The following is a 9,329-nucleotide window of genomic DNA, read 5'->3' as shown; positions in this document are numbered from 1 at the left end:
TGTGGAGAGAGCAAAAAAGCTAACTTTCCAGGTCGCTAACTCCCCAACTGGCCGCGCTCTTGCTGGAGGCTCAGACGCTCGCCTGGTAGGCTCCTTCTCGCCCGCAAAATGACACTTTCGCACTGTCACTTGGCGCTTTTCCCAGATAACAAGGCAGAAGAAATTGCCAGTCATGAAATGTTTCCAGTGGACCTTTTATTTATTTAATGCGGGTAACTTTAAAGTTAATGTTACCCACAGCAACTGGCAGAGGCCAGTCAGGGAAAGGTCCACAACAAAAAGAGAAATAGGGAAAAGATGTGCAAAAAAACTTACAAGTTTAATTTAAAAAGAATATTTTCCATAGTTTGATCATGGAATAACAACAGTGATTTAATAACAATGAAAACAGATAAAGCTGGAACTATTCAGCCTGACAGCAGGGGTAGAGAGACAAACAAAATTAACATTTCAGATCAATGACCTTTCATCAGAGTTTGAAAGAAGGTTAATTACGTTGTCTCATGAAACATGTTTCTCTTCCTTCCTAAAGATGCCATCTGATGCTTAAGTAGAATTCCAAATTGCCAAAAATCCTTCAGTAATCCTAAAGTGACCAATTTTCATGTCCCAAGTTATCTACTATTATCTACCATATACAATGATTATGTCAGTTTCCAGAAAATATTTTTTGAAATGTGATAGACTGGTAAATGTTGGTATGCAGAGGGATTTGGGAATCCTGGTACACAAATCACAGAAAGTTAACTTGCAGATACAGAAAGCAATTAGAAAGGCAATGGCATATTAGCATAAAGTACAAGAGTAAGGAAATCTTGTTGCAAGTATATAGGGCTTTGGTGAGAGCATGCCTGAAGTTCTGTATACAGTGTTGGTTTAAACTTGCTATAGAAAGGATACAACAATGGTCCACTAAATTGATTTCTGGGATCAGTATTGCCCCTTAAGGAAAGATTGAATAGAATGGGCAATTATTTTCTGGAGTTTAAAATAATGAGGTGATCTCATTGAAATATATAAATTCTTAGAGGGCTTGAGAGGGTAGAATGCTGAGAGGAAAAGCTGAAGAATCTAGAACAAGGGGTCATAATCTCAGGATGAGGTCAGCTATTCCAGACTGAGTTGAGCAGAAATTTCTTCACACAGAGGACCTTAGGAATTCTCTACCCAGAGTTGTAAATGCCCAGTCAATGAGTATATTCAAGACTGAGATGGGTAGACTTTTGGCACTAAGGGATCCAAGGGATATGGGGATAGGATGGGAATATGGAGTTGATGTAGAAGTTCATCCATGATTTTAATAAATGGTGGAGCAAGGCTGCGGGGCAATATGGCCCATTCCTTCTCCTATTTCTCACATCCTTATGTTCACAGCACAGAAGGAAGCTATTTATCCGATCGTGGCAATGAACCAAAACTAGTTCATTTAATCTTCCTTTGGAATGAAAATCATATGTGAAACTCAGGGCCTCAAGGAAAATAACCCCGAACTCTACCTCCCCCTGCACTTACAAACATAAGAAAATGCAAAGAAGTAATGGAAAAGACCACCTGACCCACCAAGCCTCATTCCATTTGTTCAAATCTGCTCACACCATTGAACTCATCCTGTCCACTTCCCCCCCCCATCCATACATGCTCCAGACACCTGGGAAAAACCTTAGGTGAATTTAGGAAATTCCTTTCCAACAACACTAGGACATTGAACAATCACCAGGAGAGCACAGGACAGGCAGCACTATCCCCAGCAAGTTGTCTTCCACCTGCAAAAACATATCCAGCTATATTTTGGATGCTTGCTTTACATGTTTCTCCATGTTGTATGGGAATAGACATTGTGCTACCTAATTTTTCATTATTTGTTCTTGGGATGTGGGCAACTGTAGCAGTATTTGTTGTACATCCTTAGTTCCTGTGAGGACATTAAGTATCATAGGAGTTCAGAGTGTGTGGTACTGGACTGACATATAGACCAGACTGGGTAGGATATTAGTGAGCCATTTGGGTTTTTATAACAACATGGTAGTATTCATGGTCATTTTATGATGTGAGTTGTTTCCATTCTTTGCATAACTCACCACGCATAATTACTTTCCCTGACAACAGTGGTTGAAAACTCTGTAACAGCTCTGTAGCTTGCTGTCTCTGTTTAGGTGATTACTAGGAAGTTTATTCGGTTACTAGGAAGCTATAAGAACTTAATGACATAAAAAAATAAGAATGCAGAGAATGGGGAAATGGTGAATTTTCAAGTTAGTAAGCTGTAACTACTGGATTATTGCAAGAATCAGTGCTGGGATATCAGCTATTTACAACCTCTATTAATGACTTAACCAAAGAGACTGACAGTAAGGTAACAAAATTTGCAGACAATACAAAACTAGATGGGAATGTAAACTGTGAGGAGGACGCAAAGAGGATGCAAAGAGAGATAGACAGGTTAAATGAGCAGGCAACATGGTGGCAAATGGAGTATAATGTGGGAAAATGTGAGGTTATTCACTTTGCTCTCACAGTCCTCAGGTTCTTATAGCTCCCTAGTAACCACCTAAACAGAGACAGCAAGTTGAAGACCTGTTACAGAGTTTTCGACCTCTGTTCTCAGGGAAAGTAATTATGCATGGTGAGTTGCACAAAGAATGAAAATAACTCACATCATAAAATGACCATGAATACTGCTATAAAAATCTGAATGGTTCACTAATATCCTACCCAGTCTGGCCTATATATGACTCCAGTTCCACACAATGAGCTCTTATGACTCCCGGGGCTGAATTTCTGCTATGGTGGGCAGGCTGTTCGAGAACGGGTGCAGGCGGGCGCAGAGCCGATCGCTACCTGCAATCGGCTGTGCACTGCCATTTTACGCAGGTGGGCCAATTAAGGCCCACCTAGCGTAACACACGGCCGGTAGCGCTCAGCGCTACCTGTGGAGGCCCGGGGGGTTGGGGGGGGGGGGGGGGGGTGCATGGGAGGAGGGAGAGTTGGAGCCTGTGCTCTTTCGCGCACGTTCTTGAAAGAGTGCAGCAATCTCCCTGAGGAGCTGCCTCGGGGGATTAAGTTGATAATAAAGCTTTTTTATAAATAAAGTAAAAAATTATTTAAACATGACCCCTCATGTGACATGTTTGTGAGTTTGCAAAACTCATTTAATTATTTTATAAAATCTTCAGGAAATCTCATCCCGCCCATGGATGAGTTTTGCTGAAAAATGCAAAGGTCGGTTGGGCTCTATGCCTGCCCGCCAACCTTAGGGTTGGGTGGGCAGCGTTATTAGCAACTTTAATTACTTTCTTAATGGCCTGAATAAACCGTTGACAGGTCAATGGGCACACAGCTGCCTCCGGCGCACACCCGCATAACGAAATATCGCAATGACACGTGATGCGTCGGGACGTACGCCCAACATCATCGTGCATCGTTTTACACGTCAGTGTGTCGGGCCCGCCCCTGCACACCAATAGCAATATTCTGCCCCTAGTGTTCTCAAATAGGCTCACTACAATTCTTTGCAACATTATAAACCTTTTCATTCAATCTAATACTAACCTTACTTCTCTTGGAAGTCATGGAAGGTTTTTTTTAATGGAGTGTATTTTTGTTGAACATTTTGAATTATTTAAGAAGAAAAGAAAGACTTGCACTTTTAGGCACTTATAGCACTTTTAATGACCATTGGATGTTTCAAAGCGCTTTACAGCCAATGAAGTACTTTTGAAGTGTGGTCACTGTTGTAATGTAGGAAAAGCGGCAGCTAATTTGCACACAGCAAGCTCCCACAAACAACAATGTGATAATGACCAGGTAATCTGTTTTTTATGATGTTGATTGAGGGAATAATATTAGCCAGGGCATTGGGGATAGTTCTTCTTTAAAATAGTGCTATGGGAGCTTTTACCTCCACATGAGAAGGCAGATGGGAGCTCCAACATTCCCAGTGAACCTGGAGCATGGTCCACTTTACTAGCAGTGAAACCAACATACTCTGACTAACTCAGCATTCTTGGGTCCAGGCACTGCAGTTGTACCAATATTTCTGGCAGCTCCACATATGTTCCAGATTTTTCTAACCAAATTCTGCTTATGCGTACAGAAGGGTGATGGATGTTGGGGGGGGTGGGGGGGGCGGTGGGGTGGGGGGGGTGGTGGTGGTGGTGGTGGTAGTGGTGGGGTAGTGTTCAAACAGCTGAATCAAACAAATGACCCCTCCAAAGGCTCAGATCTTTTTCAAATCAACCACATGTATTTATATAGCAGCTTACAAGTTTAAAGTGCCCAACGTGCTTCACAGAAATGTTAAAGAATAAAATTTATTTATTTTAAATTTATTGTCACATAATACATAGATTTTAGGGGAGATGACAAAATGCTTGGTCAAAGATGTTAGTTTTAAGGAACATCTTAAAGTAGGAGAGAGGGAGGTAGAGAGGCAGAGAGATTTAGGGAGGAAATTCCAGAGCTTAGGACGCAGGCAGCTGAAAGCCCGGACACAAAATAACAGATGCTCAAAGGGCCAGAGTTATAGGAATGCAGGATCATGGCCAGCTATGGGATTAGGGGTGATTATAGAGATAGGGAGAGGTGAAGCATCAAGAGATTTGAAAGAAAGGCAGAAGTGTAAAATTTGAGGTGTTGCTTAACCGGAAGCAATTGTCGATGTTATACAGTTGATTTTCCAGGCAACTTTTCTTAGTGGACACATTTAACTTTATTTACAAGACAGCAGCAGCAACTACATGTGTTCATCAAACTCAATAACTAAAGAAGAACTCTCCTCCTAGAGGCTCCCCATGCTGCTAGCTCATTGGTTTACACAGATTGTGTGATCTTACAACACAGGACTATTTCTTAAAGCCACAGTCCTATGTTTATCAGAACTATAATTACTACATTCCTCCCCCTTTAACTTTTCTGTACATATTGTATTTACAAGGATATTTATCTCATGACATTACAATATTTACAGAGGTCATGAAATTACAAGTTCAGTCTTTCAGGTGGTTTCCTGACCCGTGTGGAACATCGTTGCTCCATGACTTCCGATTCTTTGGCTGGAACCTCATTGTCAGGAACTGCATTAACATCAGGTACTTCATTAGGCACATGCACTTCAGTGACTTCCACTCCAACAAAGACATTGAGCATGTCTGTCCTTGGTTCATAGGAACCACAGGTTCAGCCATGGTTACAGGTGGAACATCATTTTGTTGGGGTATCTCCCTTTTTCTTAAATGATCCACATGCCTACAGGTGATCCGGCTCTCCACTTCCACATGGTACGACAATGGTCTGGACACAAAGCTTACTTTACCAAGTAACCACTTTCATTCTCCACCAAATTCTTTACGTATACTACTTCTCCAACAGTAAATTATCACCCATGACTATGCAAATAATGAGTTGCTTTTTGGCTCCCTTGACTTTTCTCCACCTTCCCCTATGCATTGGGAAGTATCAGGCTTAGTCTTGTTCGAAATCAGCACCTCTTCAGTAATTCTGCAGGTGTTGCTCCTATCGTAGTGTTTTCTTTTGTGATTTTAGCAGCTCTCGGTTGAGAGCAACAAAGGTTTTCTGCATCTCTTTGTCAAATTCCAGATTATGAATTGCTTCTTTATATTTGTCTACAGCATCCAGAATCCTTTCCAGATAAGGCCTTGGAAGTAACTTGCACTTCTTTGATTTTATCTTCAGCATCATCATCCAGCAACCCATCGTGAGGGACTGGAATAATATCAACATAGGTACAGTTCAATAATTTGCTTATTGCTTCCTTCAAGTGTTTATAGGTGCTACCAGCTACCATTTTATCAGCTCCTTCTAACAGGTCCAACATTTGATTTGACACTAATTATATTTGATCTTCAAGGGGCATTCTTTCATCCCTTTCAGGGCAAACAAATTTGCAGAAGTTCTTAAGGAGACTGATTTCCTTCCAAGAAATAATAAATGCACCATTAATGCCATCTCTGAAGTCATTCTGAACATGCTTCTGTTTGAAGTTCTCCAGTACATGTTTAATATGTAATACTGTAAGAAGACATTTCTTCTCCATTTCTGTCCTCATAAGTTGTTCACATCATAGTGTGGGGGGTTATTCTGTAGTGAAATAGGAAATGAGCAAGTTTAGTTTCCAACGATTCACCTGTTAACTTTTTCATTCCCATCTTTTGTTGTCTTTTCGGAATCTACTCCTTTTTGTCTCCTTTCTGCCACAGAATTTAGACTCGGCCTTCTTTTTGACTTCACGGTCGGCCAGACTTTTCTCAGATGCAATCTCAACTTGTCTTAGTTTAGTAGCTGAGCTGCCTATGACTTCATTATCTATTCACATCTTGGAAAGTTCTATTACTTTTGCTTTCTAAGCCTCTTTAGCTTCATTCAACTGATTCTTCAGCTCTTCTGTCTCCTTGTATCTGTTGGCTTCCTCCTGGTACCTTGTACATTGTTGCATCGTCTCTGCCAACTAGTTCTTCAGTTTGCTCAGAGTGACGTTAAATTCTTCCTGTTTCCCTTCATAATTTTCCAGAGGCACAAACTTTGACCTGAGGGATCCTTGTAGTGAGTGAAGGTCTTTCAACAGGTTTTCCTTTTCTTTGCGAAGCTCACTCACTTCATATTGAATTCTGTCATTCAGCAGAGTCTCCTTGGGTTTATTCTACTGTTTTTCCATGTCATTGTTTAAGACAGCCTCCACTTCTTCAGTCTGCTGAAAGGCATTCTACTTTTTCATCCAGTTGCAGCCTTTGGTCTCTCAAGGCTCTTTCTGAAGTACTTTGCCTTGTTCCTTTTCCAACTCAGGAACTCTTCCTGCTTCCTTTCAAAATCTCACTGGCCAATTAAGGTTAATTTCCTTCAACCAATTTTGACCTAGAAGGCTTGGTCCTCTGCTTTGTAATACCATCACAAGTAGTTGTACCATTTGGTGTCTCTAATGGACAGTTACTCTAGGCCCCCTTCCACAACTCTTTCTCCGGTACATCGATGATTACTTCGGTGCTGCTTCATGCTCTCGTCGGGACTTAGAAAAATTTATTAATTTTGCTTCCAATCTCCACCCCTCCATCATTTTCACGTGGTCCCTCTCTGACACTTCCCTTCCCTTCCTTGACCTCTCTGTCTCAATCTCTGGTGATAGACTGTCCACCAATATCCATTACAAACCCACCGACTCCCACAGCTACCTCGACTACAGCTCCTCACACCCCGCTTCCTGTAAGGACTCCATCCCATTCTCTCAGTTCCTTCGCCTCTGTCGCATCTGTTCCAATGATGCTACCTTCAAAAACAGTTCCTCTGACATGTCCTCCTTCTTCCTTAACCGAGGTTTTCCACCCACGGTCATTGACAGGGCCCTCAACCGTGTCCGGCCCATCTCCCGCGCATCCGCCCTCACGCCTTCTCCTCCCTCCCAGAAACATGATAGGGTCCCCCTTGTCCTCACTTATCACCCCAACAGCCTCCGCATTCAAGGGATCATCCTCCGCCATTTCCGCCAACTCCAGCATGATGCCACCACCAAACACATCTTGCCTTCGCCCCCCCTATCAGCATTCCGTAGGGATCACTCCCTCTGGGACACCCTGGTCCACTCCTCCATCACCCCCTACTCCTCAACCCCCTCCTGTGGCACCACCCCATGCCCACGCAAAAGATGCAACACCTGCCCCTTCACTTCCTCTCTCCTCACCATCCAAGGGCCCAAACACTCCTTTCAAGTGAAGCAGCATTACACTTACATTTCCCCCAACTTAGTCTACTGCATTCGTTGCTCCCAATGTGATCTCCTCTACATTGGAGAGACCAAACGTAAACTGGGTGACAGCTTTGCAGAACACCTGCGGTCTGTCCGCAAGAATGACCCAAACCTCCCTGTCGCTTGCCATTTTAACACTCCGCCCTGCTCTCTTGCCCACATGTCTGTGCTTGGCTTGCTGCATTGTTCCAGTGAAGCCCAACGCAAACTGGAGGAACAACACCTCATCTTCCGAATAGGCAATTTACAACCTTCCGGACTGAATATTGAATTCAACAACTTTAGGTCTTGAGCTCCCTCCTCCATCCCCACCCCCTTTCTGTTTCCCCCTTCCTTTTTTTTTCCAATAAATTATATAGATTTTTCTTTTCCCACCTATTTCCATTATTTTTAAATATTTTTAAATTTTTTATGCTCCCTCCACCCCCACTAGAGCTATACCTTGAGTGCCCCTATCATCCATTCTTAATTAGCACATTCGTTTAGATAATATCACCAACTTTAACACCTATGTGTTCTTTTGTTCTATTGTTGTTGACATCTTTTGATGATCTGCTTCTATCACTGCTTGTTTGTCCCTACAACCACACCCCCCCCTCCACTTCTCTCTCTCTCTCTCTCTCTCCACCCCCCCAACACATTAAACCAGCTAATATTTCAACTCTTTCTTGGATTCGAACTCAAGTTCTGTCGAAGGGTCATGAGGACTCGAAACGTCAACTCTTCTTCTCCGCCAATGCTGCCAGACCTGCTGAGTTTTTCCAGGTAATTCTGTTTTTGTTTTGGATTTCCAGCATCCGCAGTTTTTTTGTTTTTAGTTACTCTGGTGATACCTTTTACCTGGATTTCTTCACCTGTGTACATTTTCAACTTGGCAGATGTTTGTTTGAAATGTAATTGTTGATCACCTTTATTTAAATATCTGAAAGTGTGTTCTCCTATTACAGTGGTAGAAGCACCCATGTCTACTTCCATTTTTAATGGTTTACCATCCACTTTCACTGTGACAATAATTGGGTCTGTTTTCCCAACTTTCATGTTGAATAATGAATAAATGTCAGAATTGATTGTTTCTGGCTCTTCTACACTATAGACTTCATTGGACTTCGATTGTTGCCTGGAAGCCTGTTTAAATCTTTGCAATGTTTCAATAGGTGACCACTTCTGTGACAAAAATAACACTCTACTTTTTTAAAGTGCCAATTGTTAGGAGTATATTTGTTTCCATGTCGAAAAAAATTAGTTTTTGACTTTGCTGTTAAGCTGTTCCCTCTCAATTTTCAGCTAGTGGGGGTTGTTTCCTGCTTCACAGCGGAGTCCTGGCTTTTTGCCAATTCAGTTGACTGCTCCTGCCCAACTAGGAAAACGGTGCCATTTTGCACCCCTTGAATTGCTTCTGAATCCCTTACAGTGCTTTCCATTGCAAGCACTATTTCTAATGCTTTCTTAAAATCAAGATTCACTTCAGCCAGCAACCATCACTCAATAGCATCCTCCTTCATGCCACATACTGAACGATCCCTGAGCATGTCATTCAGGGTTTCACCGAAATCACAATATTCGTTAGTTGTTTTAA

The sequence above is a fragment of the Carcharodon carcharias genome, chromosome 20 (assembly GCF_017639515.1).
Source record: "Carcharodon carcharias isolate sCarCar2 chromosome 20, sCarCar2.pri, whole genome shotgun sequence".
Taxonomy (NCBI): domain Eukaryota; kingdom Metazoa; phylum Chordata; class Chondrichthyes; order Lamniformes; family Lamnidae; genus Carcharodon; species Carcharodon carcharias.
Note: the sequence above shows the minus strand (reverse complement) of the source record.